This window comes from Nomia melanderi, chromosome 7 (assembly GCF_051020985.1).
Source record: "Nomia melanderi isolate GNS246 chromosome 7, iyNomMela1, whole genome shotgun sequence".
In the NCBI taxonomy this organism is placed as follows: domain Eukaryota; kingdom Metazoa; phylum Arthropoda; class Insecta; order Hymenoptera; family Halictidae; genus Nomia; species Nomia melanderi.
The window spans coordinates 14,273,434-14,295,312 of record NC_135005.1 but is presented as its reverse complement, the minus strand read 5'-3'; the positions used below and the strand labels follow the sequence as shown (position 1 = coordinate 14,295,312).

The 21,879-nt window shown below is 44.9% G+C and overlaps 1 protein-coding gene across 2 annotated transcripts in view; it reads left to right on the top strand.

Moving 5' to 3' along the window:
• Nucleotides 1-21,879, top strand: part of LOC116424975 (uncharacterized) — a 233,233-nt gene that overhangs the window by 155,310 nt on the left and 56,044 nt on the right. Inside the window, exon 3 of one of the 2 annotated variants that reach the window (XM_076369045.1) lies at nucleotides 7,424-7,600. The gene's annotated coding sequence lies outside the window, so the exon portion shown is untranslated. The remainder of the gene's footprint in view (nucleotides 1-7,423; nucleotides 7,601-21,879) is intronic. The other variant, XM_076369044.1, reaches the window with a different exon arrangement.

Sequence of the window (21,879 nt, the reverse complement as noted above, 5' to 3'; positions counted from 1 at the left end):
AAAGTTCCTACAGATAACTTCTATCCACGTACTTCGGGCAGATAAGAATTCATGAAACGGCGACATCTCAAAAAGACGTCAATTAACCGTCGAGATTCTGCCGTTTTAAGACTTTCAACCGATGAATCTCTCGATCTCTCGGGGTAACTCAAAACTTTCGGTCCGCTCTGAAGTCCGGCTTCTAAAAGAACTCAGCCCAGAAACCTTATAACCCGAAAAGGAACAATGACCGGTGATCCTATAACCGGCACGTTCTCGCATAATCGCGCAAGATTTTCTAAAAACGCGATTTCCCGACAAGCGCGATGTAAAATCACTAAAAAAAGAAACAAAAGAAAAGAAGCAAGACGAGGGGAAAAGTAAAATTTACCCGAAGTCGTCCTCAGCGAAGAAAAATATAAATAAATTCACGTTCCCGTTACTTTAACGAGATTCCGCGCGTCGGGAAGTAATCAGAAAAACGTGTACACCCTCGCCGGGGGAGAGTGAGAAATTGAAAAAGTCAATTTTCCGTTCCTGTAAGCGTGCGAAAACTCCTTGAGCAGAGCCGGGGGTCTGCGCCTCGCGTATCGAAACGCCCCGCGAAACGTTCTCGCCCTGTTGGAACAGCAATCGGAAGATTATTTCTCGCGAGACGAATCAACGCTCTTTCTCTCCCCTCCCGTCTGTTTAAAGAAAAATTACGTTGCACTCGGTACGCTTCCGTGAAACTACGGTGCCTCCCCGGTAATCATCATCCGACGCCTCTCCCCATCGAGCTTATCCATGAATAACCGACTGATACGTAAATAAACGAAAGAAACCCGGGAGGAGCCGCAAAAATGTAGGTTAGTCAGACAGAGAAAGTACGGTTGTCGATGGATTCGTAACGATATTGAACGAGTTGTTGGGGATTAACGGACACAGACCGGAAAGAGGGATAGAGAGAGGAGAGCTAATAACCGCAGCGTCGAACGTGAAAACTCAGCGTTTCCTCTTCGCGATACGCTTCCAGCGGCCCCGTCCTCCTCGCTATATACCGCCCTTTCATCCCCGGTACTCTGTCGATATGACACAATAACGCGAACACTTAAATCGCCGGCGCACCCTCCCGCGAAATGGATCGAGACGTTCACCGTCCCTCAATTCGCGTCGGTACATCCGACAATCGAATTTGCCCTGGGTCCATAAAACAGATAGAAAATCCGGGCTATAGGTCAGTTTCGATTAAAACGTTCGTCGTCGTCGTCCACCTCCTCCTCTTCCTCCCCCCCCCCCCCCCCCCCGCCGTTGGCCAGGCCGCGGCCCGCCCCTGTTCTGGACGTGGCCCAATATGGATTTATAGATTTCATTAAAACGATTGTAGCCGGAGTTCCCATTTGAAATTTTCATTAGCGCCGGGTAAAACGGCGACTGTGTACCCGGCCGGACCATTTAGCGGGCTCTCATTTTTGTCGGACCCGGGCCGGGCACCCAGCTACGACGCCGTCGTCGCGCGTTGCCGTCGTTTTATTGGCAGACAGTCGCGACGCGCCCCGTTCCGCGCCGTCCGGCCAACGTCAACGGCGCTTCGAACGGCGCGTGACGGGCCCGCGCGTCCGACGACGCCGTGATTCGTTAATAATCGAAATTAATTGCGACGAGCGAATTAATTAATCGCGACTGAAATGTTCGCCGGATCGGAATTTACGGGGCGACGAGAACGAGCGAGATGAGAATCGTTCGCAGGAACGAAGAACGTGACGCGTTCGAATCGTTTTTTCTGTTTTAGTAGGGAAATCGTGTCTTGAGAGATCTCTGGAGTATTCGCTGGAGCGATCGATTTCGCGAAATGGGACGAGGATTTTGACCCCTCGACTTAGAGCGTCGCGTCAGGCTCCTGAAGATTTTAAACTTAGTTTTGATTTTAGTTGAATGTTACTTTTATCGTTCGCCTTTGGAAACGGTGGCGTGAGCATCGAAGTTCTTTCTTTTTCTGATGAATTATTGATAAAGTTGCGTCGATCATAGTTAACACTAGATTTACGTCAATTTGACTCGTGCTGAATTCGGTGAGCATTATTTAGTAAATGCTTCGGTCGATTTTTCTTAACGGTTATGCAAATATGTATCCTGATTGTCTCTTAACCCTTTGCGGACGAAGACTCTTTAAAGTACAGGCTTGCAACATTCGAAGCTAAATTATACATCGAGTGCTTAAACAATAATAAAAAAGGGAACTATACACTGATCACTTGCTATTCAAGTAATTAAGTCATTCGTTTGCGACTCAGTATTCCAAATATGAAAATTTCGTCCGATCGAAATGCCATTCGTCCGCAAAGGGTTAAACCTCTAATGTCTAAAATCTGAATGAACGGATAACGATTTTTCGAAGAACAATAGAGCAAACTGTACAGTAAATATCGTTAAACCTGGTGTTAAGGAACAAATCCTAGGGCAAGGGGCTCGAACAAATGAGATAAGACAAACGTCCCGTTGATCTGAACTCTGAGTTTTCGAGATCCTCAGAGACAGACTCGCGAACAGAGCGACTCGTAATGTTTATTCTGCAGCCAGGAGCTAGAAACTAGAAGCCAGAAGCTACAAGCTGAAGGCAAAGTTTACTCTATAGCAAACGTAACATCGTAACGTTTACTCTACATCAAGATAATCTCCATCCGGAGAGATCGAATCACGCGAATTATCGCTGGATCCATCGAGCAACGAGCCCGTACAACTTCGATCGAAGCGTACCGACCGAACGATAATGGATCCCGCCCTCCCCATTGTCTCGTGCCTCTATCCGATCACGAAACCAGCGAAAAAGGTGAGGAAAAAAGAAATAAACCCCTTTCGGGTCCGGGCGAAAAGAGATTCCGTATCGGGATCGCCGCTGACTCGTCTCATCAAGCCTCGTCAACTCTCCCCGCAATTAATTCCCCAAGCTGGATGGGTTCCGTGGGGGAGGGGTAGCTGACGATCATAAAACCATCGGAAAAAGCTAGGAGAAAGAGAAGGAATCCCGATAATGGTATCCGTTGACGCCATCGAGTTTTAATCGTCGCCGAAATTGATATTCCCGTCCGCCGGGACCGCCGCGGACCTCCATAAACTATCCACTTACTAGAGGCTTCGTTGGCGAAGCCTCTCGTCTATGAGAGAACCTCGCGGCAGAACCTACCGATTAAATCCTCGTCTACGAAACCGTTGCTACCTGACGAGAAATACAGTGAGAAGGTTAAAGTAAGAGAGAGAGAGAGAGATGGAGAGAGATGGAGAGGCATCCAAGCTGCTCTAGGATACGTTTACAACGGAGCCGCGATGGAAGCTAGAAGAGCCAGCTAGCTGCACGTCGATCAGACTGGCGATAAAATATCTTTCTTTACTGCGTTCAAAATGGACCTGCGATAGTTCGGCTGCAGTCATTTAAATATTTATGAACACGACTCCAGTGATACGACGAGTGATTCCGAGGAATCACTGTTATCTCCCAGCGAAGCGGCGTGTCACGTGGAAGATAGACGGCAAGATGAAATGCTGTTACGCGTATCGTTGGTCAATTACCGAACGCAGCCGTACGCGTCGCTTCAACGTAAACGCTTCCATTATAAAACAAAGGCGTGTGTTTCTGCGCTCGCGTCGCTTCGCTGATCGAGTATCGCGGACTATCGCACGGGGAGATCTCTTGTTCCTCTTGGCAACGCGTCGTCCTTTCACTTCTGGAGTGTGTCTTGCTCCTCTCTCCTATTTTCTTTGGAATCGAATTGTAGAAAATTGTTGCTACCGAATCGTTCGCTTGAAACGTTTCCTGGGTTAACGCTGGGACCGCCGAGCACTGAAATCGACTTTTTGAGAGTTCTGTATGGAAACTTCAACCCTTCGCGGAGGAACGTCGACATTTTGGCGAGAGATGTTCATATTTGCGACACTAAGTTCTCTCGTGGATTCTTTATATAAAATCTATGCATTTATCCCAGCTAAATCTAGGATATTGAAAAATACCTGTAAAGGCCATCTCCGACATTTAGATTTTACCGATCTTACCGAGGCCGATAGGCGAGCGAGAGCTGTAAACTGTTTGTAACGACTTTATAGTATCCGAATTGAGTCTTTGAGAGAATACTATTACGAAAAGATATAAATCGTTCTACCGGTCGAATGACCGGTCGTGGTAGGTAAGACAAATTTTTCCCGGAAAATAAACGATAGAAAAGGTGTGAATATTGAAAAATGTTTTAAACATATATTTTAGGAAAAGTCGTGAAGTACAAAGGCGATTCAATTACGTTGCTATAGGAAATTCTAGTCGAAATTTTAAAAACAGTCATTTGACTGCTCGCGGTGGGAATAGTGTTAATGGGAACGTTTAGTGTTAGGAGGAACCAACAGAGCAGCTAGGGCAGATCAGCCTATCCTCATCGATCGACAGCTCCGATTAAAGCGAAGGAGGAGGATCCGCAGCGATCCTCGGCCCGGGCCGACTTTCTCGTCAACGAGATAAGGTTCGCAGAGGATTAAGGATACGGGCGAACGGCGGGGGACAGGCGATACACCGGCGAAAGAGGGGGCGAGGGGGCAAAGACGACGCCGGTACCGCGAATATATCCTTTATCTCGATCCGTCGAGGTCGCGTTACACGCCCGCCGCCGCCGCGAAACGTTTCATCAACGTCTCCTCCCCCACCCCGGCGTTTTCTCCTGTTCCTCGGCCAAGGAATCCACACTCGTCGGCTTCATTTTTCTTTTTTCCTTCCCTCCTCGCCGTGGAACACGCGTGACGCTCGTTCTCGTGACCGGAGATCGGCGACTGGTCAAGGTTGCTTTCTCCGTGTTTCGCTCGTGCTCCTCTTTTTGCTTCTGTTGGAACGGGATCGGGGTAACTAGGAAGATTAATTCTTTATTTTTAGTCTTCGCCGGGGTACCTCGTTTCTGTACGCGTTCGAGTGTTGGCGAGAAAATGGGAACATTTCGTAGTGATTTTCTGCTGATATTAATAGCTGTTCCGTGCTTCGGGGTCTCCGAACGTTGGCTTCGACAATCGGTTATCCGTTTCAGTCGCTATCGGTAGCCTTGGACTTTGACATTGTTCTTCCTTGGAACGTCTAGGTGAAGTAGGTCACTTCAAATGATTCGTACCTGTTCGATAATTCAGGAGACAGGAATCGGTAATGGATTGTTCAACACTGGAACTACCGAGCGAGTTGATTTCCCAAAATTGTTCTGGACACCGAGAGTGCATCTATAGACTTCCATCGCTTAAAACTTTGCTAAAGCAATTTCTTTCGAAACTTCTTAGAGAAGGATCTATCGTTTGTCAATAACTGTAAAAGAATTTAGAAATCATCTTGACTCATCTGATAGTTAGTGTTAATTTACCCGTTGCTGCGAACTTGGCACTCGTGACGTCATAGGGGCGGATACAGTCGCTCCGAAATCCAATCACGAGTCCGGAAACGGCTCTCCCCACTCTTCGTCGCGCGACTCGATTAGTGTGCGCGAGCGTCTCAGCGAATCATATACCAGAACCGAGAATTCGTGTGAACGAGGCGTGCGCAATAGAATCTGACCGCTCGGACGAGAGTGCCAGGTTAACTGCGACGACTATGGTAATTACGATGTTAGAATTAAGACGAAGAAACAGGAAGCGATCGACACGAACGCATGGATATCCGTGAATCATCGGCAGATAAAGAATGAACATCCGCTCCCGCTGTTTTCGACCGTGGCCCGACGAACGCTTATCAACGCCGATGATCGAGACAGCGAAAATAGGCAGGAGGAAACGAGAACGAGGAAGAGGGAGCGTAATTTCCATCGGACAGAAAGATGGCGGAGGTTGTAGACGGAGATTTCATCTATCGTTTCCCGGCGAATGCATAATGCAAGTATTGCGTGTTCGGTCCGGCGATTGTTACGAACGTTTTCGAGCGGGCGTCCCGCGAATCCTGTCGGGCGCGCACCTTCTACGAATTCCGGGATAAAAGTTTAATAGAGGGAATAATTATCTGAATTCCTGGAGGTGGGCCGGCTTCCGCTCCTCCTGGGGGCCGCGTCACGCCGCTCTGCGGCAATAATGGCCCCCGATGTAATGTAATTGGATACGGTGCGCCGGATATAATTCATTCCTGTACCTACGCCCGCGCTGTTTACGACTAATTTCATTAATCGTTACGCGACCGGTCTGGTCAACCGCCGGGAAGTTCGATGCACGCCGGAGCCGGGTCACGTTCGACCCGACACTTCTCTTCTATGTAATTTCTCATCTTAGTAAACTTCGTATAATCATTCGAACGCTTAACCCTTAGCAGTCCTGTGTCGAGTCAGACTCGACGTTCTATTTTATTGCAACCTCTACCTGTTTTAACAATTTTTTCTATATTTATTTGTAGTACAATTGTACCATTTAAAGTAACATTTCAGTGACTCCCGAATATTCTTGAATAAATAAATGGATGACATTAACACATTGCGGACCCGCTAATTTTCAGAAAACTGAATTGTTTATTATTCGGAGGGGTAATGTTTATGTTACTATTTGTCCGTTGAATATTTGGACATTATCTTGTATGTTGCAGCTGTGAACTTGGTTGGTTATCAGTGATGCTGGTAATCTACGAACTTTACGAGTTTGAATGTTGTGCAATTAATCAGTTTATTAGTTATTCGGCGTAATGTTTATGTTACTATTTGTCCGTTGAATAATTGGACATTATCTTACATGTTGCGACTGTGAACTTGGTTGGTTATCAGTGATGCTGGTAATTTATGAACTTTACGAGTTTTCATATTGTCCAGTTAACACATTGCGGACCGGCTAGTTTTCAGAAAACTGAATTGTGCAGATGGCAATTTTCGCTTAAGTCAACTTATATCACTATACATAGAAAAACTCAGATATCATATTGTTGTGTAATATATTTTAAATAGATGTAACCGCCGAGAGTTAACAAGCTGCTCTAGAACCGAGAAGCCTCGAGACGTACTCTAAATCAAACGTAATTCAAAAAATAAATCTAAACAATTGAATCTCGTAACACGACTTTTACATAAAAGAGACGAAAGGAGAATGCTAAGAATTAACAGCGAAATACGTTGGTTCGCCGAATGTTCTACGAACCAGACCGACCGAAATAAACTCCGTCCACAGTTCGTTACTCGACGGAACATAGACAGCCCTCGTCGGTGAGAAAAACGAACCCTGAAATTAATTGGCTACCGGCCGCCCATAAGAAATTGATATTAGACGAGAGGAGTGATGAGATTCGGGTGTGCGCGGGACGGGGAATGGAGAGGAGGACGGTCGAAGGGCACGTGGGCGAGCAATATCGTAGTGATTAGTTGCCGTGTAGAACAATTATTGCAGAATTAAACCCGCGGGAGGGGAACGGGGCCAGCTTAGCGAATTACGCTACGCTCGGAACGATTATTGCCGCATTAATTTCGTTTTATGCGCCTTGTTGCAGGTCCGGGCCGGAGGGGGGAGGGGGCCGGCGGAATAATTCGGAGCAACGACTTCCCTCGCTTCCTTCCACGAAAACGGCCTCCTATTATTAGGTCGGCGTTGAATACCAGACGACCGCAATAAGCAAGACCGCGGTGGCCTTTTAAACGGACAAAGAAGAAAAAGAGGAAGCAAGTAAGTAAGTCTGCCGCTGCGCGCGGATACGTGCAGTATTTGTTTGGAAAAGTTGCTACACTCGAAGGGTACGCACCACTCGAAACGTGTGGAAAGGTGTTAACCCTTTGCACTCGAAGATATTTTTCATTAGAAATATTCGTTACTTTCTAACGAAGTATTAACGATATTTTTCGCGACTAACACAATTGATTATCCTAGATGATCTGAATCTGATACCTGAAAGCGTAGAACTAACGATTATTCTCGTTAATAGAATTTTAACGTATAATAAACTTTCAGTAGTCTCATTTCCAGTCGATAGAATATAGAGTCATTCTCTATCGTAACTCTTCCGACGATATTCCAAAGAATCTGAATTTCTATAGAGATTCGCGGTTTAATAATGAACAGCACGTGCTCTTATAATTTGAAATTTGAAACGGCAACCTGTTTGAAGTCGCTACACGCCCCGAAATTAAAGTAGTTTAATTGATCCATCGTTACGGTCGGAATTATCCTGTAACTACGTTTCCCGCCTACGAGTTTTCTATTCGCGTTGCAGCAACGAACGTTTAATAAAATTCAACGGACGGACGCAATAAAGTTGAAGATCGCGCAGTTCCGCGCGCGCGGTCCATCGCGTATCCTCTGGTCGCCGGGAAAACGGTGGCCGGCCATTACCCGACAGTGAAATATTCTTGACGAATTCCGCTATTTCTGCGCCGGCCGGGAATAATGAGTACGAGAAAAATATTCCGGCTCCTGTTCGCCGAGAATTATTAACACCGGCCGCGCGCGTTACCGGCCGCCCCCGTGCGCCGTCGTAAATTGTTTGGACGGATATTAATACCGTTAAACGGGCCGCTCACCGAAAAAAAATACGTCCTCTCGATCTTCCGGGACGCTGCGCGTTCGCGCGCCCCGACCGGCGTCTTTGTCAGATTCGTTTCATCTTTTAATCAACCGTGTGACAGTTAACCCTTTGCACTCGATCATCGCTTGATTCGATGCAGTAAAACTATGAAGTTGAATGTTTAGTATTTTAAATAAAACTTCGTATTGTGAAATATTTGTATAAAATAGAGTTGTTGCTTAACTTATTTCTGAATTATCGTTAAATTAGTTTGAAGCAATGTCGTCTGTATCTCTTCGGAAAATGTGAAATGCTTCCAGTGAAAAACTTTCGAGTGCGAAGGGTTAACATAATTATTTGGAAATAATTATAAGAAGGAAACTGATGTATCAGAATATTTAGTTACATATGTAGCTAATTAGTATTGTAACTTAAGAGCTACGGTACCAAATCATTGCTAATTAATTGAAATAATTAATTGTAATGGTAGGGTAAAAATGATTAAAATCACTGGTATCTGCAATAACCACGAATATCAATAGCTAACAACAGTAGATATTATTAATTACTTTATAATATTGTAATGTTATACGAAACGCGAAAATTCTCATGGCGATCAACGTGCTAATTATTACAATGCCATGTTATTCTGTGATCAGTTTCAAACCGTAATTTCTGTTCTTCGCTTTATAAATAATTTCTTTACCCGCGTTCCCATAAAGTATACTCTTCTTCGTATAAAATCCAAGATATTCAATTAACCCTTTACACTTGAGAATATTTTTCTCAACAAATATTCATTATTTCCTGATGAAATATCAATGATACGTTTCGCAACTAACATAAAGAAATACCTTGCTTAAATTAAGTAACAGAACTATTTTATTTCGATGTTCCATGTGTTAATGCATTATAGAAAAATTTAACACTGAATTTGAAATTTTATCATTTTCATGGGTCAAATTAAATGGCGACTGAAAGACGCCTCTCGAGTGCAAAGGGTTAATAACGTAACTCGGGTACGAAGGAAAATAAAAACCTGAATAAGGTTTTCAGAAATATGTGCCGAATTGATCTAGTCACCCCCATCGAAGGGTGGATCGCTGTTCCTCGTCCCTTGTCGATTTCTTCCGAACGTCCCTTGCTCTCGATAAGATCCAACGTAGGTGCGTCTCTCGTCAAAGGGACACTTTATATCGTCCCTGTTTGCCGCTCTTCCTCTCGCATCCTCCTTGTCTTCGAGTGGCGAAGCGTTGAAATTCGCGAGAGCCCAAGCAAACTGCGTTACGACGATAATGAGCGTAGTAAATAAGCAAGTGCGGGATAAATTATAGTCGCTCGCCCATACATCTCACCCCCTCGAGCTCCGCTACCCGCCCGTTCGCAACGTGCTCGCGAAGAGGGGGGCAGCTGCTGAGACCACTTAACTTAACGAATCCTACGGGTAAAGGGTTACACTCGGCTGCACAAAGGAGAACACTCGAAAAACTATAATTAAATGCTTTATTCATAACTCTCCTTCTCCCCTGTGCCCCTCCCGCCGAGTCCTTTTCGCCCCGTCCTCCATTTTCTTTTTCATTTTCGAACGAATGCGCGTAGAGCGCGCAACGCGGCCGCACGCAGATACGATCGTGTCGCGATTCTCCCTTAAACCTCTCCTTTTTTCCATCCTCCTCCCTTCTGTTTTAGTAGCTTTAGAAGCTTAAGTGGCAGATGTTGTACCTGTTGATGGAAAGTCAACCCGCCGACAGATTGTTAGTTCGATGTTGTCCGCATCAAGTAATGTACCGAGAAGTTTCTAAACCAGGGGCTCCTGTGTTATCGCAATAAACATTTCCGGGGGACTTCAGATTCCAGCCATTTTCGAGGAAAGACTCGAGTGCGAAGGCTCGAAGTTCAACGACTATACTTAGCAGTTCACCCTTATGCTGGCAACTTTTATTTTGAAACCTTCTTCCACTTACCCTCGTTGCGTTCCCCTGAAAACTTGATGAAATTGCTTTGGACCTCCGTTGCTCGAACATCTTCGCGTGGACTTTGACTGTTAGAATTCACTAGAAAATTGCAGTACTAAATGGTAACACCGAAATTGTAACACTAACGCAACGATTTCGAACACAGAAATTTCGGTTGCCTCCCCAGACTCCGCTATCGAAATTACGTTTTCGAGCCACTTCGCACAACGAGATTTGCCTGCGCACCGAGAGACATGTCGACACGACGAAAGGGGTTGGAGGGCGTAGGCGAGGGGAAGTTCACCCTCTATTGGCCAAATTTTTACAATACACTTCTGAATGCCCGCCGTTGCTTGCCACTCGTCCGAGTCGAGATTTTTTTTTTTCATCGGCGACACACACGGGCAAAGATGGGGCAAACGCGCGGGGTGGAGACATTGTATTGGCCAAGGGGCGGGGGGCGGGCGGCGATCACTGCCGGACACGTAGCAGGCTTCGAGTGATAACTGTTCTCCCCGTTGAAAGTGCCGGCCGACTTGTCGGAGGAATAAAAAGAGCCGTTGCTGGCCGTTGTAAACGGAGATTGTAATTCGCGACGAATTCGTCGTGCCGATCGATCGCTCGGAATTCGATAATCCGCGGTTTTTTGTTATAGCGACCGGACCGACAGGAAATGTTGATCTTTCTTCTCCAGTTCACAGATTTTTCCTAGTTTGCAATTTCCAGCCGGCGCGCGATTTTTTTACTAATCTGTAATTTTTTCTGTTAGTTTGCGATTTTTTATTAATCTATACGGAGCTCCTGTTAGCTCGGAATTTTTTCCTGTTTTGCAACTGTAATTTTTTGCAATTTCCCGCGAGCCTTTGTACCGACGTTTATTCACTTTCGTTATTGATAGATTCTTTTAGCTTGGTAAATTGTTTTTGTACTTCTCGATGGGATTAAGTTTCGACGTTTCATTCTCGTTTTGTTTTTATTATCGATACGAGTCGTCGACAGATCCAAGTGACCACACTCTTCGGACGTTTTTAAGCGTTATCGCCGGAACGTTCGTTGATCGAGCCGTTGATTTCGTTAAATCGTTCCACTTTTGATCAAACACACGCGTTAAAGAGGCGTATTTGATTTTCGGTACACACCGTGTACGGTGAATCTATTTCGGAAGCGATTAATCGTGTAATTTTGTTAAACGCGCGTACTTCAATGTATAAACACCTGTTCCGAGCACAATGAGTTGGATTCGATGCAATTTGGCTCGTGATAAACGCGAATATGACGCGGCTCGCGCCGGTATAAGTGTTGTACACATGAACACAATTATCCGCGGCACCATAAAGGAGATAGCGGAAAACGGTTGAGAGACAGAGCCTAATGCAAATGACTCGTCTCACCCGGTTAACAGGTACGAAACGATAGAGCGAGCTCACGTGAGATTAGAACTCCCTTTGATCTTCCCCACTTCATCGCATACCGTTTGTATCTTAATCGAATGTAGACATTTGAATTAGTCGGCGCACCGTTGAAACCTCGGCGACCTGAAAATCAATTCAAAACGAAAGGAACGCGCACGGCTATTTAAAAATCATTTAACGCTAAAACCACCGGACGAATCAACCTCTTTTTCTTCCAGTTATCACGAAGATACAAAACAATTGTCTGCAAACATTAAAGAAAGTAGTTTCTTCAAACTTGAACATATATTTTAACTAAATCTATCAACGACTCGACAAGCTACAATAGAAGTCGATCAAACTTGTTTTCGTACAACTTGTACGAGAGAATTATAATAAATTCGACTGCTGTATGGTTCTAGTGTTAAAATTATCAAAACAATTCTTTTCAAGTGTCGGATATATATTTCAAGGCGAGTTCTTCGAATCGCGACGAGTCCCGTGGAAGAAATTCCGAGTGTCTCGTGAATTTGTTAACTCCGCGTCAAACTGAACGGTCCCGACGTCTCAGAATCGTATTTCTCGCCCGAAACACTCAGGCGACGCGGCGAGATTGAAATATATCATCCAACCCCGTCAATTCGTCGAAAGAAGAAGGAAGGAAAAAAACAGGCGAAAACACGCGCAGACACAACACACAGACACAGAGAGGGAGAGAGAGAGAGAGAGAGCACCCCTTTCAAGGGGTAACAGACGGGCTCGGCTTACCGGCGTGATGGAAAAAAATGAAACGTGTGTGTGAAACACGTCGCCTTCCGTCGTACCGTACTTACCTTGAGTACAGCACTTTCGTGTTACAAGCCCGCCCTCGGAAGATTAAACTGAATCAGCGTCGGGTGTCTTAAACAAATTTCCCGTCTTTCTTTGTGGAATTTATTTATTCGCTCGCGAAGAGCTCTTTGACGCGCGCAACGAAACGATGTTACAATTACGAAGAGAAACTCCCGGGGAATAATACAGAATGATAGCAGCGAACTCATTAGATAGCTGATTGAATTTGATTAATTGTTACATCATCGAATCGTTGAATCGTTAGTCGTTACTTTTTGAATGTCTATAATAGCGTTTTCAGTGCATTTCGCTGGTTCGCGGATTTCAAAGATAACACGCTCATAATCGGCGGAATGATACGCATTCCTCGTCGTTAGGTTTTCGTCGCCGCGTGGACGCAGACATTGAAAGCAGCCGGACAGTTAAGGGTGTCATAAATTAGGTCTCCCTCGGAGCTGTGTCGTGAGCCGGGATCGGCCGTTTCGCAACCGTGGCGCAGGTGTTGTTCATTCTTTGCACTGTCGTCAACGATGACAAACTAGAAAACATGTGTACAAAACATACATCGAGTTTACAAACTGCACACCAGCGTTCGAAAATATTTCTATCTGAAAGTGAAGCGAAGAGACTGTTCACTGTTTCACATTTTACAAATTCCTTGCCTCCGCTTGATTTCCTTTACGTATTTTCCTGTTTCTCCTTTGAATATTCCAAGGTACTTATTAAGAAGACACCAGTATCCAGAGAGTAGAGCTCGAAATAAAAAGAAGCTCTACGAAACCCGACTAACCAGAAAGCTAAACTCCAACCAACCCAAGGCATTCATTCAATAATTTTCCGCGGTTCGCAATGTTCGAAATAAAAGGGACGCCTCACAGCCGAAGACACACCCTGTAAAACAGCGTCCATTCGCAGGACCTCCATCATTAACCATCAGCCCTAGCAAATGCCGACACACTCGCACGGTACACCGCGTATCATCTATTTCCCTAGAAACGGGGCAGCGAGTTATTTCCAGCGGTAATAATTATTACCGCGGCCCGTTACTCCGAGGGAAAAACGCGCAGGAAAAAAGGAGACGGTGCCAAAAGGAAGCGAATGAGACACGGGGGGTTGGTAGTTGCAGCTCGCTGGAAGGGGATGGAGATAACGCGCCGTGTAGACCGTCGGTGTGGTAGCCGCACGCGTCCCGGTATCGAACGAAAACGCGGGCGAAAGAGAAAGAGGGAAAACTACACGGCGATGGGGCTAGGAAAAAAGGGGGTTGAGGAGGACGCGCGGGTAGCCTTGAGAAAGAGAAAGAGGGGTGGAGTGCTGTTGGATGCTGGTCGGGTCTGCTGCCGGCGAAACTGGCGTGATTCCAATGGAACAGAGAAAGAAGAGCAGGTGGAGAGTTTGGGGGATGGTTGGCGGAGGGAAAAGAGGAGCGGGGAGGAGGAGGATAGTGGAGGTACATGTCGCGACACAAAACGGGTCCAGTCATTCTCGAAATAGGCGGCTGGAATGTCAGTTCTCGGTAGTGAAGACGGGCAGACGGTTTCCTTCTCTCTCTTTCTCTTTCTCTCTCTCTTCCCTCGTCGCTTCTGTCTCCGTCCTCTTGATCATCCTCCTCGTCCTCGTCCAGTTCTGGTCGGCCGACTCTTGATTCCGTTCTTTATAATACGGCGAGCGGGGTGGAGAGGAAAGAGAAGAAGAGAAGAGGACGGCCCACCCATGTCTAGGGGCCCAGCGATCGTGGAAGGCGCTGAGCAGCCATTCGGCACAAAGGGAACGACAAGCACGACAAGACCGGGCCACCGAGAAAGATACCGATGGCATTTAATAGCTTACCTCGGAACGTTTTAGATAATGACTGCGGCCGGACACCGAAGTGCCTTCTTTCGTTTGATTCCGACCGGTGAACCGCTGGTCTCTCTCTCCGCCGCTTCCTCTCTTTCGACGCTCGCTCTTTCGCTTCTTTTCCCCGGTTTCACCCTTCACTCTGCGGCGACGAAAAGGGGGTCGGGGGGGAGTGCGGGAGAAAAAGCGAGCGGCCAGATAGATGAAAAGGAAGAGCACTCGGCCGGGGACGGAGCGCGGAAGAGGCGGCGGCGGAGCGGAATGATTGATACAGTTCTTTTTTACGAGGACCGTAAAAAAAAGAAGAAGAAGAGAGACGGATAGAGGGAGAGTGGAAATGGGAGTAAGAAGGAAGAAAAAAATCACACGACCGGGGAAATTAATTGCACTCGGGGTTATCGTTAAATAGTCGATGAAAACACGCCGCTCGGGGACCCGGCGTTATCGTTCGTTGTCCGGCAACGGCGCGGTTGCCGGTTCTGCTTGATGTTTCGCTTCGTTTTGTTTCGTTTCGTTTTTTCTTTTTTCTCTTTTTTTTTTATCAATGCGGAGAGTGTAAAAACGTTCGTATCGCGTGGAACATGAAATATAGTGAAATGTTCTGAACAAATGCCCCTGTTTCGAACGAGGTCCGTTCGAAACTGCGATGCCGCGAATAGCGTTCCATTAACAATGGCGGCCGGTTTTCTGCAATGTTGCGGGAGCGAAAATTCCTCGACCGCGATTCGACGGAGGACCATTGAAAATCTGTTTCTTCCTTGATTTCGAGTTGCTTGGAGAAAATATTTCGTGTCCCCTGTTCCGTGGACACCCTGTACGCGCGTTATTACGCGATCGGAAAGGAAGTCGAAAAAGTGCTGGCCATTGTGATCGTGAAAGCGGTTTTTATAATTGTCAACGGTTCCTCGTCGATGTTTGTTCCGTTTCAATGGACAAAATACAAGATGGCGGAGCTAGTGTCCGCCCAATGGTCATCGGTGTTTCTCACTTCCGAATAGTTTTCCGGGCGTTTGCGAAGCGGCCAGACGAGCTGGAAAAACCGGCGGAGTGAGAAACATGGCGTTTAAACGGGAAAAAAGCGAAAGGGGGAGGAAAAATGTGCAAAAAATAGTCAGCTTCGCGGAAGGAATGTTTTTATCATTCGTTCAAATTGAAACGCGCGCGGCAAAGCGGTCGTCCGCTGGTGAACGGCAAGAGCGGCCGGGAATGCTTGTATTCACAATGACGGCCGGCGGATTTGTTCCGCTCGCGCGATTTTCCTTATTCACCCCCCCTCGAGTCAAAGATTCGCCAGCGCACGCTACTTCTGCTGCGAAAGAAATTCTCGGCGACGCTTTTGTCTCGATGGCTTATTCTCTGATTGAATAAACGACACGAGCGAATACTTGCGCATTGTTCTTAATAAAGTTATTGTCCGTTTTTCGACGAAAGGATTGGATTACCGGACGGAACGTTGGAACATTGAGTGGTGGCTCTGTTCTATGAACCTGCAGGAATCTCGAGTGAAAATAGTTTTCTGTTCGTCCACTGACTCTTTCTCTTATCTACGGACACGCATTCTGCATTCTTAACATCTAAGATTATAAATCTAAATAGAAATAATTGAAAAAATTCTGTTTCCCTTATTTCACGGTGATCCACGGCGATCACCGTGTCAGTGTTTCCAAGTTTACTTTGAAACTCTGCAATATCGATGTAAAACGTCCCGTGAAAAATTGTGTCCTGTCACGATGATAGACACGATTTTGTAGCTTCGATAAATTTCGGTCGTCACGGTGGCGCGTTAAGTCCTGGCCATTTTTGCAGATTTGTTACGACCCACGGGTCGACGACTTCTAAAATTCATGCACGAGGTGCACGACTTTTATTGCCCCCGCGATCTGTGTCACTAGGCCTACAGCGCCTCCGCGCTCTTCGGGTGCAGCGTTTTTTCTGGGATGAACGAGCGATGGATATCTCCCCGGCTTTTTTTCCCCGGGAATAAGTCTGCAAGCGAAGCGTTTCGATATTGCGCGTTTGTTTGCGTTGTCGAACGGTAGAGACGGCGGTACGGTAAACTGATTAAAAAGTTAAATTATTGAATCACGGTTCGTTCGCGACACTGACCGACTACGTCGAATATCGAATATCGAAACCAGTCGAATGGGTTGGCAATATTGTTTGCAACTTTCCCTTAACGGGAAAAAACGGATTGCTACGTGATTTACAGTTTCCCTCGAGTCAGCGGGAAACACGGTGGTACGTGATTCGCGGCTGACCGCGATGCAAATGGCTCATATTACAATAATCGACGGTTCGCCTTGAATCGAATGTAACGCGGCGCAGCGTAACTCGAAATTCCGAAAAATAACGAACAGCGAAAATTCGAATAGGACTTTCATCGCGAGACCTATCAAGTGTCGCCATTTTTTAAAAACTCCCCTGTAACACCGTCATGCATACATCATTAATCCTTTGCGGACGAAGATTATTGAAAGTATACAAAACCTTTTGCAAATTCTGCTAAATTAAACACTGAATGCTTAAATCATAGAGAATGAGAAAACTGTGTACTGATTTCTTGCTGTTCTAATAGTGAAATCATTTGTTCACAACTGAGTATTCCAAACATGGAAGTTTGATCTCAGCAAATGCAATCTCAGCCGCAATCTCATATTTTACACAATGAAAATGAAATTAGTCGTATAGATAATATTAGAAATTATAAACTACGACATTATATTCAGAAACTCACTAAATTCTTCCTGCTTCATTCTTTCGACGCTTTGTTCAAAAGATTCCTTGAATCGAATATTACAATTCAGGAAGTCTTCGCCAAAATAAACGCTAACGTGTTAAGCATTTTTCCATCGAACATATTCCAACGAAAAAATACAATTTCAATGTCGTGTTGCAACTTATTTACATTCATATATACATTCATGTATTCATACAATACCCTTTCCATCCCAACCTCTGGAGTTCGCATCGCGTCCTATAATACCGCCGTAAATAAGACAAAAGCGATCGTATCTTCCAATAACGTTCAAGGCGAAACTTTCGAACGGCAGCGAACGAAGTTTCAAAGAAGTAAGAATTTGACAAAAATAGACGCGACGATAAGTAGACCGTGATCGAGCGTACTCGGCGCGGTGTTGTCGACCGAGACAAAGGGCGCGACCGTGCGCGTCGCAACGTAATAACTGGCGCGCGCGGTTTTACAACTGTTTACGACCACGCTCGCGGAAGTTAACATACTCATTCAAGTCGCGGGTACGTTGCCACGCGAGATCGTTAACGCGCGGGCTACGCAGACATTGGTTGACAGCGGAGTGGATAGGTTGCATTATTACGGTAGCCGGCCATTTCCCCCGGTGTTTTTCTCGTTTCCCACGCGGTCATGTTAAGACACACTTATGTCACCGGGTGTTACAGGCGGGACGCCTCTTGTACCATTTATCGTGGCATCGCCACGCGACCGTTACACGGACTACGAAAACCGCCGGGTTACGTGTAATAATCGTCGCGCACGATAAACGCGGAGACCCGCTATAATCCGTGCCGCGGATACGTTAGCACATTGAACGCCGGCGACCTGAGAGACATTTAACCCTTTGCACTCCGAAGTTTTTCACTAGAAATGTTTCAACATTTTCTGATGAGATGAAGACGATATTTCGTAAAACCAACTCGTTGAATGCCATCGGGGTCACCGGTGACCCCCAAGCAAATCGAATTACTATAATTCACTCGATTAAACGATGATTATTCGCAAACGTTTCTACATTACAAATAATGCTATCCATTGCGGCGACATTCAGTTCGATGAACGTGCAATGATAATAATCCAATTCAAATGATTTAATATCATATTTTTTCCATTTTGTATATTCCGTTCTATGAAATCGTGCGGCGTTCAACGTGTTAACGAAGAGAGATCGTCCTTTCCCATTAGATTAAACCGTGGGTATTCTTAGCCATTAAGGCGGAAAATTGCGCTGAAACGAGAACAAATTTTTCCCGCCCATAACCTCGTCCCTCCCCTCGTCCGACGGTTTCGCCGCCGTTCCGGCTCTTCGTCACGTAGCCTCTTCTTTCCTCCGTGCCCCCTCCCCGGGCGCAGAGCTCCGCGGCGACCGTGGTTAATCGGTAGGTAATTGTACTCACCAGTCCAATTTCACGTCGGTATCATTCGCCTGAGGAAGCCGAGCCACGATCGTCGATGAAGCCCTCCTTGCACGCTGCACGTCCCGAAGCACCGCCACCAATCTATGACAAAATAAAGAAGGTAATAATACCGCTCGCGTGCGGTCGAAAGAGGAACAGAATCTTTAACCTCTTCTGCGCCGCCTCCGGACCTCAATTAATTTTTAGCACCTTCGTTGCCTTTTGCTTTTGGTTGATCTTACCTGTTAACCGTTAACGCGCGATGAACGCCGTACGATTCCATAGAGCGAAGTAGGTGATATAAAAAATCATATATCGAATCATTCGATTGAATCGCAGTATCGTTGTCACGTGTAGCTGAATGTCACCGCGTTAGCATTGGAATATAGAAATATTTTCTAATCATCGTTTAACACGTTCCGTGCTACGGAAATTTCGGTTATATTTTACTTATGAACTGTATTGAATATAACTTAATAGTTTATTTGAAAAATCAAGTGTTTGGTCATTTCTATATACTTCGATATTCGATATTGTTCTGAACTTTCGATAAGTTCCCGCTACTTTATACCACCATCCGTGATCACGTGTCCTTTAAAAATATTTTCCAGAAATTGGCATGTACCATTTATGGTACACATGGCACTGAATGTGTTAATCAGCATCATTTACACAGCATTCAACGTTTTGAAGGAATTGCGTTAGTGATTGCTGCCAAATAGAGAAACGTAATTATTGGTTATAATTCATTACATTCGTTGTGTTCGAACTATTCCGAATGTATTCACGCACGAATACAGTTACCGCGCATGCGCCCTCGTTCGGGGAACCGGACAACTAAAAGTGTTGCGTTCAAGGAAGGGTACGTCGTTCCGACGCATAATTTGTGGACAAGCAAAGTCGCGAGCCGCTGTTTTGATAGTATCTCGCCGCCGTACCGATACGATCAACCTGTGACGGTATTCCGCGCGCAGAATCGCCGTGACTCGCATGCATAAACATTCTATTCGCAAAGGGCGGCCATGTTTTGGCGCGTGGTGTTGCTCTGGCTGCACATGGAGGATTTCGTGTGCCAGTGGGCTGCACACGTGCCCCGCGTACCTCGAGGACAGGGTCGATAATAATAAGACTAAAATGGGCGCGGAGCTACAGCGACCTTGCCGGAGTTGTTTTCTCACCGGGTCCACGGGCGGTTGTGTGTGTGTACGTGAAGTAACGCGATACCCTTGCGCCGAAGACAGTGACGGAACACCACCGGCGGCACGGTTTTCCAGTGAAGTGAGTCATTCGTTTAAAAAGTATTACTTTTGTCTTCTCGTCGACTATACGCGGCAACGGTAACTGACCTGGTACCAGTAGTTGACCATTTGTTAGAAGAACGTGAGGAACAAGGTTATTAACCCTATGCACTCCAAAAATTTGTCACTGGAAATATTCAATTTATCTTTATGAGATATAGATATTTAGATATATATTAAATATTTCTAGTGAAAAACTTTCGAGTGCAAGAATGTAGTTTCTCGTATTAACCTCTTACCCTACAATGTCGCGTCAGACTCGTGAAGAACATTTTAAACTGAATATCAGAAATCTATGTGTTATTCATTTTTTTTAAATATATAGTAAATATTACTATTCTATTATCAGTCCTTCACTTTTGGAGTGAACGTAGACATAGAATAAACAACAAAATGTCTTCTTTTCCTAATAAATAATTATAAAGTAGTTGTGTCAGCCATAGTTAACAAATCATAGGGCAAGCGACATTTGTATTAAATTAAATTAATATTAAATTAATGTCTTTCTAGTTTCATTATAAGCAGTCAATCGTTAACCAACATAGGTTAATTATTATCAACTGCTCGAAATGTCGAATGTTCAAAAATATATCTAAAATTTCTATAATACAACTATTTCAAAAAAGTTCGCTTTGCTACATAATGGAAGTTCGAACAGCATTTCCACGTACAGACTGTCTATTTAATAAAGAAGAAAAATTAACAATTTTTTCTTAACTGGTCAACTACTGAGGCTTTTACCTTAGTGACGCGTTCGTTTCGCATACAGCGTTTGAAATAATTCTTGCCGCTTGTAGCTGACTGGTTTACGGCTTTAACGGCAAGAATCATTGCGACCCTGTATGTGTATGTGTATGTCTGTCTGTGTGTGCGTATGTGTGTATGTCGCACGTTCAATCGCGTTTCGTACTTCGTGATGCGCTGAATCGTACGTGGAACAGTGGAAACTACAGGGGACCTATAAATACAGTGACAGAATTTTTTGTGTTTAGTTTCGCACGCGCGTCTATCCCCTTTTTGTTTTGTCACCCGAATTTACGGGTGTCCACGGTGATTTTTAGTCGGGGAATTGGGATCGGTCACGGGATTTAAAGGAGTATCGAATGCGATCGTGCCAACTTTGACGTATTAACCCTTTGCATTCGAGAAGTGACTCTCAGTCACCGTTTGATTTGATATAACAAAATCACAAAGTGTCATATATAATATTAACCCTTTGCATTCCAGGTTGTTTTGTAAACTATCAGCAACTGCAACTAATTTTTATAATATCCCTAACGGAAATTAGAAGTGCTATAATATTTCTTCGATCTTTTATTTTCCTTGTTAGCAGAAAATTTGGTTGTGTGGAAAATCGAATAATTTTAGGGTAGTTTCCTTAAGATTCATTAAAATATTTAATATTATAACTGGTGCAATATTGGAGCCTACAGAGTGCAAACGGTTAAGTTTTGTACAATGCATCAATATGTGAAGTATTTATATAAAGTAGCTTTGTTTCTTAATTCACGTATATTTTATTTCGCTGGAAATACTTAACGTTTTCTAACTACACAAAGACGATATTGTTTTAAATGAACTCAAAGAAAAATCACAAGTAAATTGAGAGACAAAGCTTTTTTATCCGAATATTTCATACACCGATGTATTGTACACAGTTCAATATTAAATATTAAATTTTATTGTTTTACTGCATCGAATCGAGTGGTGACTGAGAGTCACCTCTCGAGTGCAAAGGGTTAAATAGGGGAAATCAGATAATCGAAGTGGCACAGCATAAATCCCGCACGAAGAAACAAGTAAAGTACTCACTTTGTCCTGTCGCAAGAATTTCTCTTTCTTTTTTTTCCCGTATATTTTTGTTACGAGAACGAGCTTCATTATCATGAATGGAATTTGCGTTGATTCAATTGAATTCGTAGCGCCGCGTTTCCGCGTTGAAGCACCGGCGTCGCCGGAATGCCATGATTGTCCTTTGTCCCTCAAAA